At 38.4% G+C, this 22,587-nt stretch overlaps 2 long non-coding RNA genes across 3 annotated transcripts in view; one reads left to right on the top strand and one right to left on the bottom strand.

The window, feature by feature from the left end:
• LOC137627550 (uncharacterized) overlaps positions 1–22,587 on the top strand; it is a 325,984-nt gene that overhangs the window by 24,537 nt on the left and 278,860 nt on the right. The window lies entirely within an intron of this gene.
• LOC137627548 (uncharacterized) lies at positions 603–9,943 on the bottom strand. Of its 2 annotated transcripts, XR_011041186.1 has the most exons (4): positions 9,840–9,943; positions 8,893–8,996; positions 6,958–7,084; positions 603–761 (listed from the first exon to the last, which is right to left on the bottom strand). It is a non-coding gene; the product is annotated as an uncharacterized lncRNA (long non-coding RNA). The 2 variants fall into 2 exon arrangements; XR_011041185.1 differs by lacking the exon at positions 603–761 and having other exon boundaries at positions 6,781–7,084.

Raw genomic sequence — 22,587 nt, 5'->3', positions numbered from 1 at the left:
AAAATCACTAAAGAAGATGCCAAAGGTAAGCAGAAATCTAAATAAATATTTTCATGAAAGTTTCAAATTTTTAAGGGCACAATTCAAATTACTTAATTTATATTAATAAATCGAAAATATTGTTTATCTATGCCTCAGATGAATATTTTAGCCAATATTTCTAAATATTTAGGATTGAATCAGTTCAAATAAGGAAAAAAAAAAAGTTCATTTTTTTACCTCTGACTTTAATATATAGATTTTACTTTTCAGCAAAAATGAAAATTTCAGCATTTTTTACCTCAGTCATTAATTATATGAATTTTATTATTCAGCAGTAAAAATAAGTCAGCTCAGATTTTTCACCCTTTAACCAATTGTCTGGCATTAAATGTTTAACTATTTGAATCAGAAATACAGTAAAGTTCTCTAAAATGTCCTAAGTTTTAAACAGAATTAAATCCATATCAGTAATATTATAATTTTGAGAATCTGTGGTGTCAAGTTTGTTTATTTCTTAACTGATTTATCAACTAGAGTCCTCCAAAATTGAGTACAATATCAACTAAGCTAGAAGCTTCCACTGAAGCTTTTATAGAGGTTACTGGTTACTAGCAGGTGGAGGTAGGCCCTGCCCTCCAAAAAGGCAACTGAACAAAAATTAATAAAACCTCTGTTCCTACAGAATACAAACCATTGTCCTTCAGTTGGGAGACTTATTCTTTAGTGGGAGGAATTCTCTATAACCAACTTGTCCAGGAAATATTTAAGGCACTTTCATCCTGCTCAGGGGTGAAAACAATGAGAAAATAAGTTAACTGAATGCAGTAAAAGTTGTCTGAATGTATGGTCATTTATAAGAAATGGGTATGCAGGAAATAAGTTAAAAAGGCTGTTGATCTTGCCTCTCATTCTATTCTAGACTTATGATTTCCTTAACAATTTGGTGAATAACTACCACCTACATATAAATAAAGTTTCTATGTTGTTGTTATTGTTGTTCTTTGTCAGGTGAACAACAACATAGAAATTTTGTTATTTATAGACTCATCAAGACCTGTGTCACTTAAAAAGTTTCTCCTCAAAGCGAGGTAGACATGAAATCTGAATTCATGCAGTTGAGTCCAAGATGGTATTCCCATCTCCTCACTTCCAGGATAGTACTTATCTGGCAAGGAAATCTAGAAAGACTAGGTGTACATGGCTCTCTTCTGGTGCTGAAAAAGCAAGTTTTTACTGGCCTTGCAGGACAGAGAAGCAAGTCATCAGGATCTCTACCAGCTCCACTTGTAGATTACGAGAGAAGGAATTAAAATACAGTAGTAAACAGTACAGTCGTCTTCATTAATTTCGGTATACAGTACTTCATGGAAAGCTAAGGAGATGCCAGTGTGCCAGAATTAATGAAGGCAACTGTACAGAGTTTTTTGTTCAACTGAATGGCAAGCGAGTTGCTAGAATATGATTCCCCAAGAGCATTTTGCCTTTCCATTACACAAGGATGTTGGGGGCCCACTTCTGAACATATGGTATCCCAAACGACTGAGCATATCAGCTAGTGCATGCCTCTTGCCTAATGAACCTCGCTGACAGCTCTGCCAAGTTCATACTACAAATGTGCACCTGCTTTACTGTCTCATAGGTTTTGTTAAACAGTGCCGCAAATGGTTATGTTGTTGCCCAATTAAGTACTGATAGGTCTGTCCAATTGTTAGATATCTTAAAATGATAGCAATGCTACAAAGGTACCAGGCAATGTGATATGCTGGAGTTTTTCTAACTTGGTACATATTCCATGTAACTGACGCGATCCTCACGTGCACCCCACCATCTCTCCTTCAAGATGTTTATGAAGGTTTGCATTTCTGAAGTTGAGGAGGTCCCTTAATGAGGGATTCATTGTTCAGTCACCAGGCTGGAAGTCAAATTTTTATTCTACTGGAACCAGAAGGTAAGACTATCACCAATTCCTCACTAGTTGATGCTGCAGACAAGACTGGTGAGGAGGCCCCAAGGAGAAATGTTGTTCTCCCCCAAAAATTCAAGTCCCATAGACTTTGCCGTTGTCAGTCTAGAAATAATTGTTTGTGCAGATAGAGTTGCACTACCTTTATGATTCTGCTACTATGATAGTCTGGTGGGAAGACTAAATACTGCCATGGCTATAGGTATTCCAAAGTATGGCATCCTCTACTTGGGCGTTGGATTGGAATGTGAATCATTGGAGTGTGTATCATGAAGCTTTCTTATGGGAAACTCCACGTTCAAGATAGTTCGGCAGACAAATCCAGTTGGCTCAAGATAGTTCGGCAGACAAATCCAGTTGGCTCAAGATAGTTCGGCAGACAAATCCAGTTGGCTCAAGATAGTTCGGCAGACAAATCCAGTTGGCTCAAGATAGTTCGGCAGACAAATCCAGTTGGCTCAAGATAGTTCGGCAGACAAATCCAGTTGGCTCAAGATAGTTCGGCAGACAAATCCAGTTGGCTCAAGATAGTTCGGCAGACAAATCCAGTTGGCTCAAGATAGTTCGGCAGACAAATCCAGTTGGCTCAAGATAGTTCGGCAGACAAATCCAGTTGGCTCAAGATAGTTCGGCTGACAAATCCAGTTGGAGTCTGACCGAGTATAGATCAGCATGAGCACTGGGGGAGGAGTGGTAGACAGTCAAGAAGCACAGAGCTGCTAACTGGTACATAATTCTCCCAATGATGATACAGAGATGCTTACAGAAGGATTAGTATCCTTCGGGGAGCACAAAGGCTTCCTTCCTTATGACAAGAGTGTACAGCTGCTTCCAGTCTCCATCTTAAAGAGTGTCAGGAGGAAGGACAAACATTTTTAACTTCAACCTATATCCAGCCTTCATTTGAAGAGTCAACTTAAGGAGGGGAGACAACAGTCTGGGATGCTTTTGGTAATTATTCTTTCAGTGCTTATGTCTCTGCTGCTAGGGTTAAGTTTTGGATGGTAGGTATGGAATGTCATCAGTGGAGAGCGAGAGTTCATAAAAGTAGGTGATGTCTGTCATGGAGGATGGTATGCCCAACAAATTTCTTTGCTCCATGTTGGTGCCGCTTTGCTGAACAGTGCTTCATATGCATTCCTCACTTGCTGCAGCTGTAGTAGCGGCCAACATCATGAAAGAGTTTCCTTTAGCAGACTTTAAACGTCTGATGGGGTTCAAGGTTCCGAATCTCTGCCTTTGGATGACCTGGGCACTTTAAGATAATTGCTCTATGGTAAAGGGAACTCCTATGGGAAAAGGGATGCTGTCTCCAACACCAGAAGTTTTCATTAGATCTCTTACCTAGCAAAGCTGGAGGCAAGAGGACCCTCCACTTTAGGGTCCAGTTGATCCATGGGTTTGGCGACTGGATCAAGTCTGTATAAATCTTCCTCTTCTCTGTATTTACCAAAATCTGGTTTGTGGGGTTTTTAAGGTACCACACCAGACCAGTGGTTGATACAGGAGGCTACTTAATACTGGGCATGGCAGTGGGCTCAAGTATAATCCTCCGTCAACTTGGAGCACTCGCAAATCAAGACAGGAACTGAAGCAATATCTTAACGAGGAAGAAGGGAGGCTGATGTGCCCCTGTCTTTCATGCTGGGAGAAGTAAACTAAGCAGTAGGTGCTTAGCCTGTAAGGAGCTAGTGGAAAGTGGCTGCAAGCAGAGCGCACATGCATTATGTGAGAACTTTCAGTAATTGTTGGAGGGAAATGTGTCTCATCAGTGGGTGTAGAATAGTCTAGCAGATGATCTCGCAGAGCAGTCCTGGGAACTTTCTATTCCTTAACACGTGGAAGTGTTGGAAGATCCCTGTGCTTTGATAAGTGCACAGTGTGTGGAAACATCTTTTACTGTATTGTGAAATGTGTATGGAAGGTTCTCTGCATATTGCAAAATTACTGTATGCATACTAAAGTGCCGTGGCGAAGCAGGCAACATGAGCTTTGCAGCTCGAAACTTTCATAAGGAAAGGCCCACGGAAGAAAAATTACGCAGTAATGGAGCATGTGTTGTCTAGGTGCATGGACAGATGTCAAAGCCATCTTGGATGAGGAAATGTAAATGCTCACCCTCTTTGAGTGAGGAAAGAACTCGAAAATTAAACGGGTAAGGCAATCAATACAAGTTCCACTTCAACCGAATTTCACTTAATTCAGGGTTATCATTTTAGGAGAGATCCTGAAGTGTTCCTCTAAAACAGGAGATGGGAGGGTCAAGAGGGCAGAACATTTCATCCTGACCAACTGTGCATTTGCTTATTATTCAGAGAGCACCTTTTCCAGGAGCATGAATGCTTTACGAACTTACTGACAGACCTTCATGCAGCTAGGAAGTTTCCTGGTTTGTACCATGCTCTGTTCCGGGTACATACCTCCATGTACGTAGAGAAATTTATCTATGATCTTAAATTTTGGATTTTGTTTTCCCAGAGTATCATCATTCACAGGGTCAGCCTAGGAGACTGCATTTAATAAGACGCACAATGCGCATGCCATTATTTCTTTCCAGTGTGGAATAGTTTTCGGCCCACTACCATCATTACGAGATGGTGCACAGGTAGCTCAAGGGAGCTCAAGGGCACAGGTAGCTCAAGCAGAGTTTGCTGAAACTACAGTAATTACCGATGCAGTTGTTTTAGGCATGGACTTGCAATCTCTCCCCCTCTCTCTCCCTCTCTTGTGAGAGATCAGTCTAACAAAAGGGGAAGAATGGCAACGCCTTTCATCCATACCAACTGTGCAAGTGCTCAATCTCCTTAAGAATGAGTACCAGTACCGTCTTCTTCTTCGTCTGCATCTTGAAGAAGTTGCTCATTCTCTAAGGAGATTGAGCACTTGCACAGTTGGTCTAGATGAAGGGCGTTGCCATTCTTCCCCCTATTCCTGACAACTGACTGGTCTCTCACAAGAGAGGGAGGGAGAGTGATTGCAAGTCCATCCCTAAAACAACTCCATCAGTAATTACTGTAGTTTCAGCAAACACTGCTTGAGCTACCTGTGCACTATCTCATAATGATGGTAGTGGGCCGAAAACTATTCCACACTGGAAAGAAATAATGGCATGCGCATTGTGCGTCTTACTAAATGCAGTCCCCCTAGGCTGACCCTGTGAATGATGATACTCTGGGAAAACGCAATCAAAGTTTAAGATCATAAATAAATTTCTCTACGTACATGATGAAGGTATGTACCTGGAACATGGCATGGTACAAACTAGGAAACTTAACTAGCTGCATGAAGGTTTGTCAGTAAGTTCGAAAAGCATTCATGCTCCTGCAAAAAGTGCTTTTTGAAGAGTAAGCAAATGCACAGTTGGTCAGGATGAAATGTTCTGCCCTCTTAACACTCCCATCTCCTGTTTAAGAGGAACACTTCAGGATCTCTCCTAAAATGTTGATAACCCCGAATCAAGTCAAATTCGGTTGAAGTGGAACTTGTATTGATCTCCTTGCCCGTTTAATCTTCAAGTTCTTTCCTCACTCGAAGAGGGTGAGCATTTAGATTTTCTCATCCAAGATGGCTTTGACACCTGTCCATACACCTAGACAACACATGCTCCATTACCTCGTAATTTTTCTTCCATGTGATCTGGCCCCATGTGCCTTTTCTTATGGAAATTTTTGGGCCGCAAAGCTAGTGTCGCTTGCTTCATCCCGGCACTTTAGTATGCACAGAATTTTGCAGTGAGCACCAGTACCATATACTGAATAATCTCCCACAAGCGGGGAGAGAGAGGTCCGATTCATGTACACTATCCTATCAATCCATTTTCCTAGATGTTTTTGTCTTCTACTTTTCTTCCTGTTTTTGTCTCTACTTTTTCTTCTTCTAGAAGCCAAAGAGCAAAGAATTTAATGACAATGAGGCAGAGGAGGGAGATCCAACTAAGGTGTGGTAGAGAAACAAGAGTTTGCCTTCAGAGAGGTCATGCAGACCGTGATGAAGAAACGACACTTCCATGTGGTACGCTGTTAGTGTCTTTTATGAGATATGAAAGACACTACCAGGAAGAAGAGTTGCGAAGAAGGGCAGTGCCTCACCCCTTAACACATGGTGGCAGCAAAACCTTTTAACAAATGGTGCACTAGTGATGTCTGATGAATACTAATTTCTGCAAGTTCACCTTTTGTTGTCGTTAAGCCACACTAGCGAGGAAATAATAAAAAATGCTGCCCAACAGGAAGAAGCATGTTGTGGATAATGGCAGATTTGCACAAAAAACTGTTGCTTCTATAGATTATCCAGAAACAACTGCATACCATTGTCTTCTTCCTATAATATCCCTCAATCAAAATTATGAGGCAGCAGAGAAGTATTGAATGTGCTGTGGCCAAAATCAAAGTGAATGCCTATTAGGTGGACGGGACCTACCCAATATACACTAGCAACTTTTAAAATTGTAATAGCAATAAAGGACAATAGTATCAGTGTAGGAACTTTCTGGTAAAGAACTTTTAATTGGAAATTCAGTCTTTTCTTGTCTAGCATTAAATACTTAATCAAATATTTTTTGTTTTTAAAAGCCTAATTATAACAATTGCTGAATGAAAACTCATTAATTCAAAGTAACAATTTTTATTTATGTATAAAATTGCTTTGGCTTACTTGTAATATCAGATATTACTTTGCGAAACTTAAACTAGATTTAAAATAAAAAAAAAAAAATAAAAAATTGATTAGCACAATGTTACTCAAGAAAATAAATAAATATATACTTAAAGACTTGCTTTTGTAAACTTTTGTAACTTGCTTTTGTAAACTTTTGAAATAAAAGAAATACCATAATTATTACCACAGCAGCTAAGCTTCGATTTTGGAAAATATTCTACTTTAATAAAAACTTTAAATATCCCATTAAAAGTTTTGTTAATTCCATAACTAACAAAAATTGTATCAGACTTTACTGATAAAACTATCAACATTGCTCCTGAAATTTATGAAAAAGAACATTTAATTAAACTCACAGTTAAATGGTAGTTCACAGGCTCCTTCACCTTTATCATTTTTAATCATTGATGAAAAAAATTAACCCGTTTCAGTATCGCATAATTCTTGAATTGTGCAGGTTGCGACGTTTCCAAGATTTAAAATCTGTAATGAATAAATTATAATTACATATAACAATTTACATGAATCCACAAAACTATTTAAGGCATTCATCTTTACTTTGAACTAGGGATATATCAGAACAAAGAAAAGTTTAAATTGAGGGGAAAATCTGAAAAGCTTAATACTAATAAGGTTCTAAATCTTTCATCTCATTCTTTCAGGTGCATCTACTGTACCGTATATGACCAGCCTCATACGCACCTACCCGGTGCAAGTTGGAACAGAGGTCAACCATACAACGTTGCCAGAACCACAGGACTTCTTTAACTTTGGTCGTAGCAAAACAGCAAATGAATACAGTAATCCCACGGAAATGAAGAGGGTTTGTATTAGAGTATGAATAAACCATTAAACCCTTCCTACCAGGCACCTCAAACCTATAGATTAAGAGCTAAAGATGGAGTAATAGTTTCATCTATTTCCATTTTTATGAATACCAGTCTGCAATGCTTAAACTGGTATAATGTATACCGGTAATTTCATAATGTGGCTTTGTCAACTCTCTCTACAATAAGAGTTGTGGATAAGCTAAGCACAAATTACTATGCTAATTGTGTGTGTTAATGTATTTTTAAATATCAATGAGAGAAAAGGAAAAGTTTTTTAGATTTACAGCATTGAAAACACAAAGAACCAGATTTAGTTTGCTAATACTTCTGTGAAACTGAGAAAAAAGAATTTTGTATTTATGGATGCCCTCATGGTTTTTCTTCCTACCCATGGAATTTAGTGGTTTTTCTTTATCTTTTAATCAACAGTATATTGTTTTGTACTTGAATTTTGAATTTCTTGAATTAGAATAATAAACCAAGACTACTTATTTGATTGCTTTGTTTCAATACTCTTGCTCCTTGAATTGTTTTGTTGTGAGAAATCATCCCTTTCAAATTTCAAATACGATAAATTAACTTCCTATTCCCCTCCCCTTAGTAATAAATCCTAGAAAATATTTTTTAAAACATCCTGTAAATTTTTAATGAATATATTGCATTGGAAGTTGAATGGTGCCAGTATTGAACATGGAATTATCATATAATTACTATCACTGCTAGATATATTAAGATTTTCATCTAATTATAAGATTTCTCAAAACTTTCCCAAAAGTTTATTTAAAATGCTGCCAGGTTAAAAGTTAAAATTACAATGCTTTAAAAAAAATCCAGAGTTTTTTAATTAGACAGTTTCTAAAAAAAATCCTATGCTTAATTCAAGACTTTCAATTAATATTTTCTTAACGATCAATGATGACCTACATCTTATATGCAAAGAAATTTAGTCATATTAGCAAGACCAATATGAAGACTGGACAGAATTACTCCAAGACAATGCTCTGTAACCAGCTATTGTAATGAAAGTATTTACTCCCAAGACAATGCTTTGTAACCAGCTATTGTAATGAAAGTATTTACTCCAAGACAATGCTCTGTAACCAGCTATTGTAATGAAAGTATTTACTCCAAGACAATGCTCTGTAACCAGCTATTGTAATGAAAGTATAATCTGCAAATCAAACTCACTCTCTCAGGTCTAAACCCACAAAAGCTCACCTAATTGACTTCTACATATGTGAAGTTAAATAGCATATATGGGTTAAACTCAATTTATTGGGATTCTGTCAATTCAACCTTCAATTTTAATTCCCTAAACTAATTTTCAACACCATTCCCTATAAAATTCTTGTTTGGTAATTAGTTGCAATAGCATCATTCAATTTAGAAAAGAATGAAGAGGAAAACTTAATTGCACATCGATTAACAAAAGTAAACTAGCCAGGCTCTGAAGTAACTCACCTTAATAGACAGAAGAGCTTTTAAACCATACAGGTTCCACCCATTAGCAAACACGGGTCAACTGACCAAACTGCTCAAGTTCCCAGTGGTTTCATATTCTGAACCTGTAAATAAACAACCTTTTCGGTAACCTATAAACTGCATCCCCTATACATTATATTGCTCAATAGCTTTTACTAATCATTTTGTAACATACAACCAACAACTATAGTACAACTATATTGTACTATGTTGTCATCCCAACAAATATGGAATTTACTTTATAAATATTACTGTGTCAATATACTTTCAACCACACACAGGAATACTATCCTGGGCAAGTTAAAAATCTGCAATTAAAAGTTTAATTCCGAAAGCTTATTATGAAATATTTCTGTCATCAAAGTTTTCCTCTAAAATTTTATGGACTCACAGGCAGAGCAAGAATAAAATACTTTAACCATAATTATATAGTGTACAGCTTATCTACTTTAGTGTTTTCTTACATGCTTAAGGGTTTACAATCAAATCTTTTATTAATACTAGGTTTGTAAGTGTTGAAAGTTTTCCCATCTACTTATAATCCTTTATATGCTGTCTAGCACAAAAGCATTGGCAAATACTTTCTATTAATCTCTCCATGTATACTACAGGGTAATCATCAAAGTTAGGAACATTTTCTTTTGCTGTTATCAAAGTTAGGAATATGTTCTTTTGCTGTTAAGACCATATATACATTTAATTATATAATCCAAAGCAACAGCTTACCTGCATTACTAAAACTAAATTTACTGGAATGCTGTCAATGCAACATTACCTTTTTATTCCAATAATTAATTCTCAAACTTCTCAAAATTCTTTATATGGCAATTGGTTGTACTGGCATCTTTCAATATAGATAAAATGAGTAGAGGAAAACTTTGCATGCAAATTAACATAAAAAATAAACAAGCCAGGATTTGATGTACCTCACGTTAATAGACAAGTGTGTTAATAAACCCTGAAGACTCCACACATCACCAAACAGGTAGACTGATCAAACTGCTCTAGTTCCTTGTGGCTTCAAATCCTGAACCTGTAAATAAATACAAATCTTAAAAAATTTAAGTATCTAATACTGCATCAGGTTATATTGTCCTTCTGGATAAATAAAATTTTAAGAAAAGCTAGTTGCCTCAATTATAATGTGAAAGACAGGAATGTAGATTAAATATTTACCTACAAAAAAGGCATCTATTGCAATAAAAGTAAAAATAATATACAATATACTCTCAAACTTTGGCCAAACTAAAATTTTATTTTCATTTCAACTATACTGTACTGTATACACAAATAGTGCATTACAAGAAACTGGGCATTAAACTAGAAATTGTCTAAAAGGGGAAACTGGTTACCAAAATAGTGTGAATCTTTTAGTTACTGCAGAGTATAGAAGTTGATAGAATGCACAGCTATCGATAACATATTTTAGTAATTTCATGTTAATGCTCTGGGGAAATTTACATTGCTCCTCAAAATTAATACTAAAGTTCACTTTTATTCGTTGTACGTTGTCAATTCAAATACAATTATAAGAAAGTTCCTGTGGCCCATAAGCTATGTAAAATGAAGGGAGTCCTATTACTGTAGTGCCCTTTTTTTTCTTTTTTGAGTCACAATACTTCAGCATACAGAAGCTAAAAGAAACAAATGACCATAAAACTCCTAGAATTAGTTACAAGTCGAAGCACAAGCATTTCTACATTGCAAGACTTTAAAAAATCACTAGGGAAGCCTAAACTTAATCCTCATCATCTAGTTGTTACACTAGAAGTGTCTACCTAAACAGGGTCCTTAGTTGAAAGCACTCCTTACAGGGACTTCAGTTCATGTGATAGCTAGCTTTACTGAGTCTTCTTAAGAAAGCCTCAATTACTGTACAAGCTTGGAAAGGGGAGCAAGTCAATAACATTGAAGCAAGTTTGAATTGTGGAATAGCTATGAATAAAACATAGGAAACTATAATAAAGTTCTGTCAAATATTCATAAAGATGATTACATTGGTTGGTTTAGAGGCCACTTCCCAACAACATCCAGTTACAAAAAGTAAGACTCATCCGCTCCTGGTTTGAAAAATAACAAGTCAAGTTTGAGGTTTGCAATAAATGTAAAGAGGATTCGCAAAATTAAGTCAAAGGATGTATGCTTGACCGAGAACATTTAAGTTCTCGTGGGAAAATATTGCAGTACAGTATCAAATAATTTGAGCAAAATGGGGTGGCTTACAAACAGGATTGTTTCAATAATTCCTTGTTCCAGTAGCATACATACTAGACTACAGTGTCCCCTTCTGCAAATTCTAGATGGAGTTTGCACCTGCCTACCAATTATATAAAAAGATTTTTAACCTCAATCCATGAAACAAGGTGATCATAAAAATTTTTTCGGATAACTCCATTATATGAACGCGCTTAGTTTTGGATGTTCATCTTGTACAGAGACACAAGAAAATTACAAATTTGGAAGAACGGAGCCGAGTATAGATAGTGGGTACCATCTTCCTTATCCAACTAAGAAGACTCCAAGCACTTCTAGAATGGATTGCGGAACAACTGCCACACTTTCCAGTCATCAAAACTACCCTCACGACAAAACAAGCTTCTTATTCTTATCCTTTTTATGGATGGCCCTACGACCCAAAAAATTCCTAGCAGCAATACAATCTACAAACAAACCAAACAAAGAACGTAACATCATCCCTTTAGTATAAGGGATGAAGGTAAAGAGGATACCCGGGCCAGGGGATGGATGGAGAGGTACAACTTAATGACATGGAAGAATTAAGAAAAACAAAAAACATGGAATTAAAAAAAAAAAAAAAAATGAAATGTATGAAACAGCAAAAAGTCCTAGGGCAGTTACATTTGACTTTGGCCCATGAACGGAATGCATAGTTTGGGTTGATTAACTGGAAAAATGAAAAGAAATGTAGATCCCAGAGGACAACAGGGAAGAGAGAGAACAAGGAAACATTGCACAATATGTACAGTACCTACGAACAGAAGCCTTATGGAAGAGACTTGGTATTTTGGAATTACTTTGACCTAAAAACAATTCCCAATAACCAATATTAGATCCAGCTTGATGATGCTAGAGGAGGAAGATTTTGCTGCAAAGAAAACTTCAGTTTATTTTATCCTCTGAGGTGTTGCTACCCTCTTCCTCACAGCCACAATCAATACTGTATCAACCTCATCTATGACAGCCCATCCTTGGGCAAGGTATGCAGCTACAGAACCATAATTAATAAGCTTTTCATACATATACAGTTTAGTTCACATTTTCCCAAAGCTTGGTAGCCATCCTAGGTTGTGATGTACTTTTTTTAATAAACAGTAGAGGAGAAATGGGTCAGTTTTTGTCATAATTATAATGAAAGTTGAAACCATCAAAATATTAGCTGCTGAAGAGTACATACTGTATAGGTTTCATTAAATTGGATAAATACTGCCATCTATTATATTCCTGTGAAATTTAGAATTTTAAGTTATAAAGCAGTGGTTTATAAATTATTACATAAATTCCAACTTTACTTTAGACAATTTCAACATTCATTTGTTTTAAGTTATTCAAATAAAAACTGATGTATTAGAAAAAATAAATTGCTCAGTAACCATTTCCATACAATTTATAGTTAACTTAATATACCAATTATGGACCCTTCATTAAAAAAAAAAAACTTGAATTTAACCTAATTATGTATTTTAAGCCCTATTAGTAGGACTACATAAGCCAAGACCAATTCTCTGTCATGTAAATGCTCAAATGGTGGTAAACAGTTAAATAAAATGACCTATTAAAATGTACTTTGGAAGTACAGTACTACTTTCAATGCTAATGAATAAAGTTAAAAAGTAGCAGTTTCTGTTTTATGGTACTGTAATGTAAAAAAAAAGCCTGATTATTATGTGACCCTTTGCAATATTAAGGTTTTCAAGAAGAAACCTGAAGACTTTCTTGTTTCCCAAGTGCTCTGATAATGTGGATTTGAGAAACACGCAATATGTTGTGTGAAAACGTAAAATATCTTAGAATGTATACGATACAGTAAACTGATCTTATAGGTCCCATAGTATGTGAACTATGTGATTCCCGTGTGATAGGGCCTGGAAAAAAAGACCATCAAAGTAAAGAGACTACGGTAATATGGAAAGGATTATGCATGAATGTAGAAAAAAAAAAATGTAAACTCCAAAACTAAAAATTTTCTTTTTACCAGATTCTTTTAAAAATCACACATAAAAGGTAAACTTTTCTGGGGGTAACTGAAAATTTGAAAAATTTGCAAAAAGAAAATTAAAAACACTGAGAACACATGCATTTGAGTCAGTGTATTATTTACACGGCTGTTAACTGGAGGTATTAAATTGGCACTGCTACTTCAATGGAGTGGAATTCTATTGCTTTATACAATTCTCTAACTTTATTCGAATTCTTGAAGCGTCTTACATAAAAAAAAACGCCCTGATTATGATACTTGATACTTAACCTTACTTGTAAGTAGAACTAGTTTGGGAAAAAAAAGAAAATAGTCCAGGAGACAGTGGGGGGTGAACCTTGCAGTAGGGTAAGCTTTAAACATTTACATCCATAGCTCAAAACAGATCTTCTAATCCAGATCATCCTCACTGATTCAAGAAGATCATCTGCTTAACTGAACAGTATCTTCAATGTTGTGCTTGTCCACTGCTTTGCAGTTGCAGAATGTGGCGCAAGACATCTTTGCACTCTTAGAGCTGTACTGCTTATGATTACATGGTGTGTTGCTTGTGCATCCACATGCAATAACTTTAAGGTCTGAAAGTGCTGCAGGGCTGCGTAGAGGACTCCTTCTCTTGTTATGCTACCCTTAATATGCTGCACTCACATCTGGGGGTTGCTGATCATCAGAAGCTTTCCATAACATTGCCTGAAGTGGAGCTCGCTTCATGTGATGAGCGAGTGGCTCATCTGTTGGCGGAAGAGAGCAAAGATTACAGTACTTTTCTCTCTTCGTGGTGAAGAGCATCTGCTGAACTTCAGCCATGACACCATACAAGAGGCAAAATAGATAACCAGTCTCCATCAAGACTTCTTCAGAAGAGTTTGGTTGACCCACTGGAGCAAGATCAAAGTTGACAGGCTTCATCATGACATTAAGGCCTTTCCCAAAGGAGTATGAGACTGTCACACCTGGTAATCATATGCAAGGGCAAAAGCTGCAAACTTATTTCCAAGCTTCCTAGCTGTAGCAGTTATAACATCTGTTCTATCTAATTTCCTCATTGAGACCTCTGGAGAGGTGGGGTTTTCAACTTAAGTACACCAACAGCACAAACAAATCTGTGTCCTCACTCAGTGTCTAATACAAGGGCCTTTATTAAAGATTTCCCTGACCCACTGCCAACAAACAAGACACACAAAACCGGGAACTGTTATTAGTCTCTTTCTGCATAGGCACCCCCAGGGTATGCATTTTATTTTATCCTTTTAGGCAACTCTGGAGACCTTGTTTGTAAAAGTCAGTGGGTTGAGCCTCAAACCATGACTCCACCCTGAAAATCAGTGTCTTATCATCTGAGAAATGTGTTTCCTTCAATAAAGACTAATGTTGGAAAGAGCTGAAAATCAGGTGGTGCCAGGTCAGGAGAATAAGGGGGTGTGGAAGAATTTCATAGGCAGAGGAGTGCGCTTCTGTCTGGGCGATATGAGTTGTGAATTGGAGCATTGTCTTGCAGGATGCCGACTTCTCTGGTCAGCATGCCACGCCTTTTGAATTTCATGGATTCTCAAAATTTACGCAGTACTGAAGCATAGCAAGTCTCAGTAATTACTCCGTGCTGGTCCCAAATATGGTAAGCACGACCTTTCCTGGAGAGAGTTGCACTCTTTCCTTCTTTAGGGGTGGCTAGTCAAAGTACTTCCATTGCATAGCCTGGACTTTAGTCTCAGGATCATAGTGATGGACCCATGTTTCATCCAGTGTGACAAGTGTCAAAAAGGCTTTCCGTTTAGTTGATTTGTCCAAAGGAGCCTTTGAGCAATCTACTTGTTCCTGCTTCTGAAAAGGAGTTAGGAGCCTGGGAATCCACAGTGCAGACACCTTATGCATGTGCAAATGATCCTGAATTATTTTTTTTCCACAGACCCTACACTTTTCTACACAATTTGAGCCAACTGATGAACAGTTACTGTATATGGCTGTCTTCCAAAATAGCAGCTTCTACTTGATGGATGGTCTCTTCATCAATGGCAGAATGGGGGTTTCCACGAACGGGCGCTGTTTCAACAGCTGTTCGGCCATACTTGAACTGGTGATGGCAGTGTTTTATAATATCATATGATGGGGCAGCATCTCCATATGTTTGTTTAATTTTATCAAAGTTCTATTTCAGCATGCAACCTTTCAAATATAGAAAATTGATCACTGCTTAGTACTTGACTGGGTCTATAGTTACACCTTACTTCAATCAAACACGTAAAAAAGGGAGTTCTGCAAATTTTCATGTGACCTATACACTAATGTACCAATGCACAGGTGAAATTTCAGTCAGATATGATAATCCTAAGTAGGTCAAGGGAAATATTTAATCCTTATATGTTCCCTGCTTTCTTCTGTTGCCAAACGAAGAATGTAGCTGATGATGTTGATATCAGCTTAGCCATGTCTAAATTCATCATCCTCCTAACCAATCATCTTTGCATTCAACATCATCATCATCATCATGTGTTGAACAAAGAAGGTCAAGTTATTTTTTGTCGTTGACATTCTTCATGAGCACATTCCTAGCTGGCAGAGGAGTGGTCATTGTCATTTTGATGTCAGGGGGCACAGCTCCAGGGGTAAGTCTCTCACATTCACGAGACTTGGTGGATCCATCCTGGTACCAATCAAAGATAACATACACCTCATGACTTTTGAGATACCGATTTGCTGAAGGTAGCTCCCAGCTGTTCCACTGTTGCATTCTCTAGCCAGGAGATGTGGTACAGCATCGCATTACCATCAATGACCTCTACTTCAGTCAGAATGGTTGAATGCTTCAATACTGTAAGATGACTGACAAGAGAGGATTTGTTGCCTTTCCTGATATCACCACATTCATTAAATTAACTGGATTGGATGGGTGCCAGTTCATAACTGAGAACATCCTTAAAGTCAAGGCCCCTGTGAGCACTTTTCATGAGCATTCTTGCATACAACCTTAACTGTGTCATACACAGTCTTGTCTCTAACTCAATGTCTCCATAGAGACCACTTCTTTTTTTCCCCTAGTTTATAGAAACCTCCTGGTAATTTGCCTCGAAATCTGGTAACCATTTTTGCCCAATAGCAACATCCTTCTGGACATGACTGCTATCTACAGTAGTTCAGTCAGTATTTTCCGTCTATCCATTACATTGAGCTCAAGCCTTTGTGGGCCTTTCTCCCCGTGCCTTTTCTTCGACTCCTTCCTTTCCACATTGATGCTATCTTCGTCCTTAAAGATTGCATCCATTGACAGAGAACCCACATTGCAAACACCACATGAAAGAATCCATGGTGCCACCTCATCTGCCCACAGGATAATACCAATAAGTCCACATCTTGTTTTTCCATACTGGATGTATGTATGTTCCCCGAACTGGTCTGAAAACACAGTATTCCATGGTCCTTCATGGCAGGAGACATGCTCCTCTCTTAGGAACATATTGTCAGCTTCCTTCAAATGAGCTTTTCATCTCCGACAGGTATCATGTGGAATACTTGCCGTAATTCCATAGTACTGCAGCAAAGAAGTATGGTATCATTTGCTTAACACAGTGCAAGTGTAGAAGCCAATTTGCTTCTCTCTCTGTACAGAAGAAGAGCAAGGCAAGCCAAACTAGTATAATTAGACAGTTAATCCACAGTTTCCCTAATGATTTCCAACTAGCCTCCTCAAGCTTTAATTGCATGCTTTTAGGTGTGACCTCTTTTTCAAGATCATCTTTGGAAAGAGCACTGGCTGCCATACAGAACCCTATCACTGCCTTTGGCCAGGCCTTTCCACTCAGCATATGCCATTCCCCAAAAAACTGACTTCAGGATCTCTTCAAGCCCAGTGTCTTTCATGGGGTTTCTGATACAATGCCAGAATAACATCAGCAAGTGCATTCCTCTGGGGTGTACAAATAGATGCTTCCACCGACCTGATGAGACCATTTCACTTTTAAGATTACCTTATATAGCTGCATGCCAGCTACCATTTGAGTATAGGGTTGACCATGTGAAAGGAGAAACTTCTCTGCATGTAGAATTGTTGTCAAAACAGTATCAGGATGGGACAAAGTAGCATCAATCAAGAGACCAACCATTCTTTGTTGGACTTACTTTGCTCACAGTATTTCTAGCTGCACTTTTTATATACCTTTACCATTCGGGAGTGTTGTCCTCCCCACTGCGGTCATTTCTAGTTTCCTTTATCAACCATTCTAGGTCTGCTGAAGCAACGCTTTCCTCTATTCTCATAATTTCACCAAAAGAGACTTTCACGAACTGTGATTATGGGTGGTATAGGATTTGAATACTCAGAAATCTAGAGCACTACAATAAACATTTAGACAAAAAAAAAATCAAATATAAGACCTTGAAATCTTCAATGACTTAATTTAAAGAAGATTTAACTGGGAGAAGTGTCTGAATATTATACTGGCTGATCAAATCACTGATAAAAGACAAGTATTTATTTGCCCCAATAAAAATTTACCCAAGGGTGCCAGATTGGCATCCATCTGATTCTTGTTCAGGACATGTGGGAGAACAATAAACAACCAAAAAACCTTGTATATACCCTAAGGCAAGGTTCATCTAGAAAATGCCGCCTAAAATTCGTGGGTGTATGCAAGGTTACAGAGCTTATAAGTCATCTACTCTGTTTGATATAATGTTTGTGCCAGATGGAAGGAAAACCAAAATTATCATAAAAAGGGAAAGAGCAACATCTCAATTTCACTTGGGAGCTAAATAAGTCTCACAGGGCCCAGACACGGTGCACTTTTGTCCAAGTTCATTAATTTGACCCTAACAAAACATGATCGACAAAGTTTTCCTACAGGCACGATTAAGTGTCCAATTAAAAAGTTAGAGATTACCTAACAAGAGTCATAAAATCCAATTTTTCTAGTTAAAACCAAATTTAAAATCTAATCTGGTTGCAGATGTAATTTACACGGTTACTGGAGGAGGGGTTATCTTTACTTTATTTACTTTAAAGGGCTGTTTTGCTGGTTCTATCACACAGGAGAACCTTGTGCCATTCACCAACAGGACCTACAAGATCAGTTTATTGTATACCTTCTTAGCTATTCAGCGTAACATAGCATATTGCGTGTTTATAGTCAAATCCACATTATTGAAGCACTTAAAAAACAAGAACATCTTCAGTTTCTTCTTTTAGTGTTATTATATTTAGTCTTTCAATGTCCATTTGAAGCCTTGGGGCCACATATTTGAAAGCTCTAGAACCTACAGTAGTCACCTTAAAGATGTCTAGTTTGAGTTGTTGTTTCTACAGAATAGATGCTCACCAGAAAATCAGCCAAGCGAGCCCAATCCCCTGCTGTGATGCCCAACCAATGCAGTGGTCTCCCCAGTAAACAGCTTAAACTCACAGTCTAGGGCTAGGAGTGATCTGCTGCCATGCGAATGCGAGTCTGACAAGTTACCACTGTACAGTACTCTTAATGATTTGAAACAATATAACTACTGTATTCTCGTGTCTACACAGGTATCGATTGACCCAACTCCATGGAGTGTATTCGAATGTATGCATAGAAATCTCTTTGTAATTTATGAACTTATGCTAATTAACAAGAAAAAAAAATGTTGTAATCCTACAGTTAACTTGAGCTAACATGTATAATTCCGTAATCTATATGAACATATGATTACATTAGAAAGTGGGAAATTTTTGGGCTCAAGCCATGTCGTCGTGATGGAAGTTCCCCAAAGTAGCTTCCTAAGGGATACTGTATATGTACTACAGTGATATTCCCAGAGAATTTTACCTTTAGGTATCCAGAATTCTAACTCCTGGCACGAATATCCTTAAAATTTCTCAAAAGGATATTGCATAATATCAGCGGACGCATTCTTGACACCCCTCCACAGCAATCTGCACCTCAAACAGCATTTTGGCTTCGAGTAGGATGTGGCAAAAGGGAGCCGTCCAAAGGCTCTCCCCGCTCTCGTAATACTATTGGGAATACAACAGCGCCATTCCCACGACGGCGGACATTCCATTTTTTGTAGCGATCTCGCTCGGTGATATTTCCTGGTGATCTAACATTTCGATCGTTTTACAGGATTATTATTATGCTTTCTCTATCTTCTTCCGCCTCTCGAAAGTTGAGTATCGGGTTTTAACTATGAGTATATTTTAGCTCCTGTTTCACAATGAAATTAGAGTATTTTATTGTGTTTAAGAGCTAGGCCAGTTACTGGAGGCACCATGGCGCCGTCGTTCGTTAGGCATGTGTTATTTAGATAGCAGAACGACTTCGTTTTTAATAGCTTTATTTAATTATTTTAATGATTTAGCTATTTAGGCAATTATTCTTGTAAAGTTTCGATAATGTGCATAATTTTTGTTTCCCCCTTTTCTCTGTCGATCGTATAGTTAGTTTCGGCGATTTAGGTAACCGAGATCTCGTATAGCCTAGGTAACCTTACCTAGACTTTTTACTATACGTTCAGACATTCCCCGGTTACACTCTTGTATTGTTTTCATTCAGTGGAGACTGATACCTCCTAGAATGTTATGAAACATTACACGTCTCTTCGGAGACTTAAGGGTAATCTCTTTCTCTCTAAGTGTAGCCTCAGGCTACAACCCTAATAGCCGTGCCTTGAATTTTATTCAGACATGGCTAACTTAGGGTTTGTCCTGCCTCTTCCCTTAACCGTTGGTTGTGGTATACCATCAGGTTTTGCGATTTAGTCAGAATCTCAGAGTACTGTATTTAGTTTTATGTCGGCGACCTGCCTGCAGGGCGAATGGGTTGTAGGATACCATCATTCCCCTGCCGGCCAGGTGGCCGGCAATGGAGGTTAGCCCTCATTAGCTGCACTTGAAGTTATGGTAGGATACCATCTTCTCCTTGCGACTAAAAGACTAGTCCTATGCCACAGTTCTCTGGGCTGAAGAGTAATTTTCTTTAGCCTAGGATATGTGGCACTGGAACTCTGTTTCTTCTTTGTTGAGAGGAGGCGGCAATGCCGCCATCCCCTTAACTGTGTCGGCAATCTCTGGGATGGAGAACCGAGTCTCTCCTGTTCCCTGGGATTCTGCCGATATCGAAACAGTTTCTTTTACAGGTGGTAGGACTGACAAATTTTGCCAGTTCCTTTCACACTCGTTACAGGACCCTGTTCCCTACCCCTCTGTCCACTTTTGATGGCTGAGCCATTGTCTTTCTTTAGGCCGGCATCTTGCAACCTTTCCTTTGTTGGTAGGTTGCCGGAGCCAGCCAGACTCATCTAGTCATGTCTTTGGCTGACGGCAGAGCATACGGCCGCCAACCACATCATCTGACGGCAACTGCCGGCCCAGCTCGGCGACCATGATGGCCGTGAGAGGGAAGTCCCTTCTGTTCCCAAGGTTCTTCAGTCCTCCCTTGGACTGCTGCTACAGGTCCTGTTGTCGGGGTACTGCCGGCCAGGCCGGCACAGATAGTGCTGACTCAGTTGGCAGCACACCGACTGTACTGGTACTGCTGGACTTGCCGGCCGGCAGTGTATCGGCGGTACCTTGTCGGCAATAGTACTATAGCTGCATGGAAGCCTGAATGGTAAATTCTCCCCTTCTATTAGGACCTTCTTTCTGGAAAAAGGCAGTCAAATTAGACTTTTACATCCTTAATTACTGTATACATTCACAATAAGGAGTAGCCTTTTTTCCATGCTATCTCTCTCTCTCTCTCTCTCTCTAGCTAGCATGCCAGGTATGCCGGCAAGACCTAGCTATGCCGGCTAAACTACTGTATATATTATACAGGCAGCCAGTATATCTGCAGTATAGAATATACTGCAGATAGAAAACTACTATATATTTTATACTAGTAGTTATTTCCAATATATTTTGGATATCCAAAACAGGCATTTGCTGAGCCCAATCCTGTATTGAATGAATATGATTTCTTCAATATCCTGATTAGAAATCAGTATTAGGATTACCCTACAATATTAAACACTTCAAGGCAGGAGTAATACACTCCTAACCCTTAAAGAGTGGAGCCTTTTCCTAGAGTCTCCCTGATCAGGAAACTATATTTTAATATAGTAGGAAGACTACAGCCAATAGGCTGAGTGGGATATACAAATATATGTCTTTATTTTCCAAGTCCAGCTGGCTTCATGCTAGATGGACCATACTGTCATATGCTACTATGAAGGCAGCATAATGACTAGACTACAATACATGATATACAGTAGCCAGTAAATTGCAATATAGACTTACTACAATTAGAAAACTACAGTACCATGATACAGTAGTATTTCTGACATACCTTGGGTACCCTTGTACGAGCATTCTGCTGGTACCGTTCATATATTGAATGAATAGTTTTCTTCAATATTCTGATCGAGTATCAGTCATCCTGACCCCACAGTATTACCATTATTTTGGGACTGTGATTTGATACTTCTCTACCCCTAGGGGTAAGAGTCCTTCTACTTGGAGTTACTCTATAGAGAAATCTCCATGTAGTTAATACTGAGGGGAGGCAACAGCGTTTGCTCACAGGGGTACACAAGTATGTATCTCCTACTATCCCTTTATAGCTTACTATCCTAAGCTACTCTATTGTAAAGGACATTTGCATGTTGATTGTCAAGGAGATACAGTAATCCATTGTATACTCATTTGGTTTTACTTTCTTTACAGGAGGAACACCAGATACCTTGTGCTGCAGTCCTCTGCAAGGCCAAGAGTAAGTATTTTTACGGTCATAATACTTACAGGTTTCATGCCCCCTGCAATATTATTTCCGGATCCCTACATTATTGGAACCCACAGGTTTGCAATATATGTCGGACATTAATGTCTGAAGGTTTTGAAAATCCCAAGTCTACAGAGACTAGGGATACAGCTTAATATAAATTACACAACTGGACGAGAGGCTTTCAAAAGATCTCTCCGGGACCTTTCCTACCTAATGATGGGATGCGTAAGCTACTATTTCCGGAAGCAAGTGAGGAAACAGTAGTGCCTCAGGAGTTAGCTACATCCCGTGACGGCCAGAAAACCTTTGGGATTAAGGGCAAGAAATGCCCCAAGGTAGAAGAGGAAAATGTTGTCGGAATTTCCTCCGCTTGTGCCGGCTTTAGAGCCATCGATGTCAACATCTTCGTCTTCTACCCTTAATTTGGATAATGTGGTACAATTATGTATCCAACTGAAGAATCAAATAGAGAGCTTTCGTAGACAAAACAAAAAGCATGAAGTAAAACGCAAGATAGATCCTCGTAAAGTTTCTCTTGTCGCTTCCCAGGGGTCAGTCAAACGACCCATGAATCAAGACCTACTGACATGCTCCATAACCAATCCCTGGAGGTTCGCGGAGCAGATGCCGATTTCAAATGGCAATCTCTGCATCTCAAGAGAAAATAGGTGCTGTTCCTTTGAACAAAATTAAATTTTGGCTAAGCTTTGATGCTTTCCCTAATTGTTGGGTTCG

This window comes from Palaemon carinicauda, chromosome 35 (assembly GCF_036898095.1).
Source record: "Palaemon carinicauda isolate YSFRI2023 chromosome 35, ASM3689809v2, whole genome shotgun sequence".
In the NCBI taxonomy this organism is placed as follows: domain Eukaryota; kingdom Metazoa; phylum Arthropoda; class Malacostraca; order Decapoda; family Palaemonidae; genus Palaemon; species Palaemon carinicauda.
Note: the sequence above shows the minus strand (reverse complement) of the source record. Positions and strands in the feature narration are given on the sequence as shown.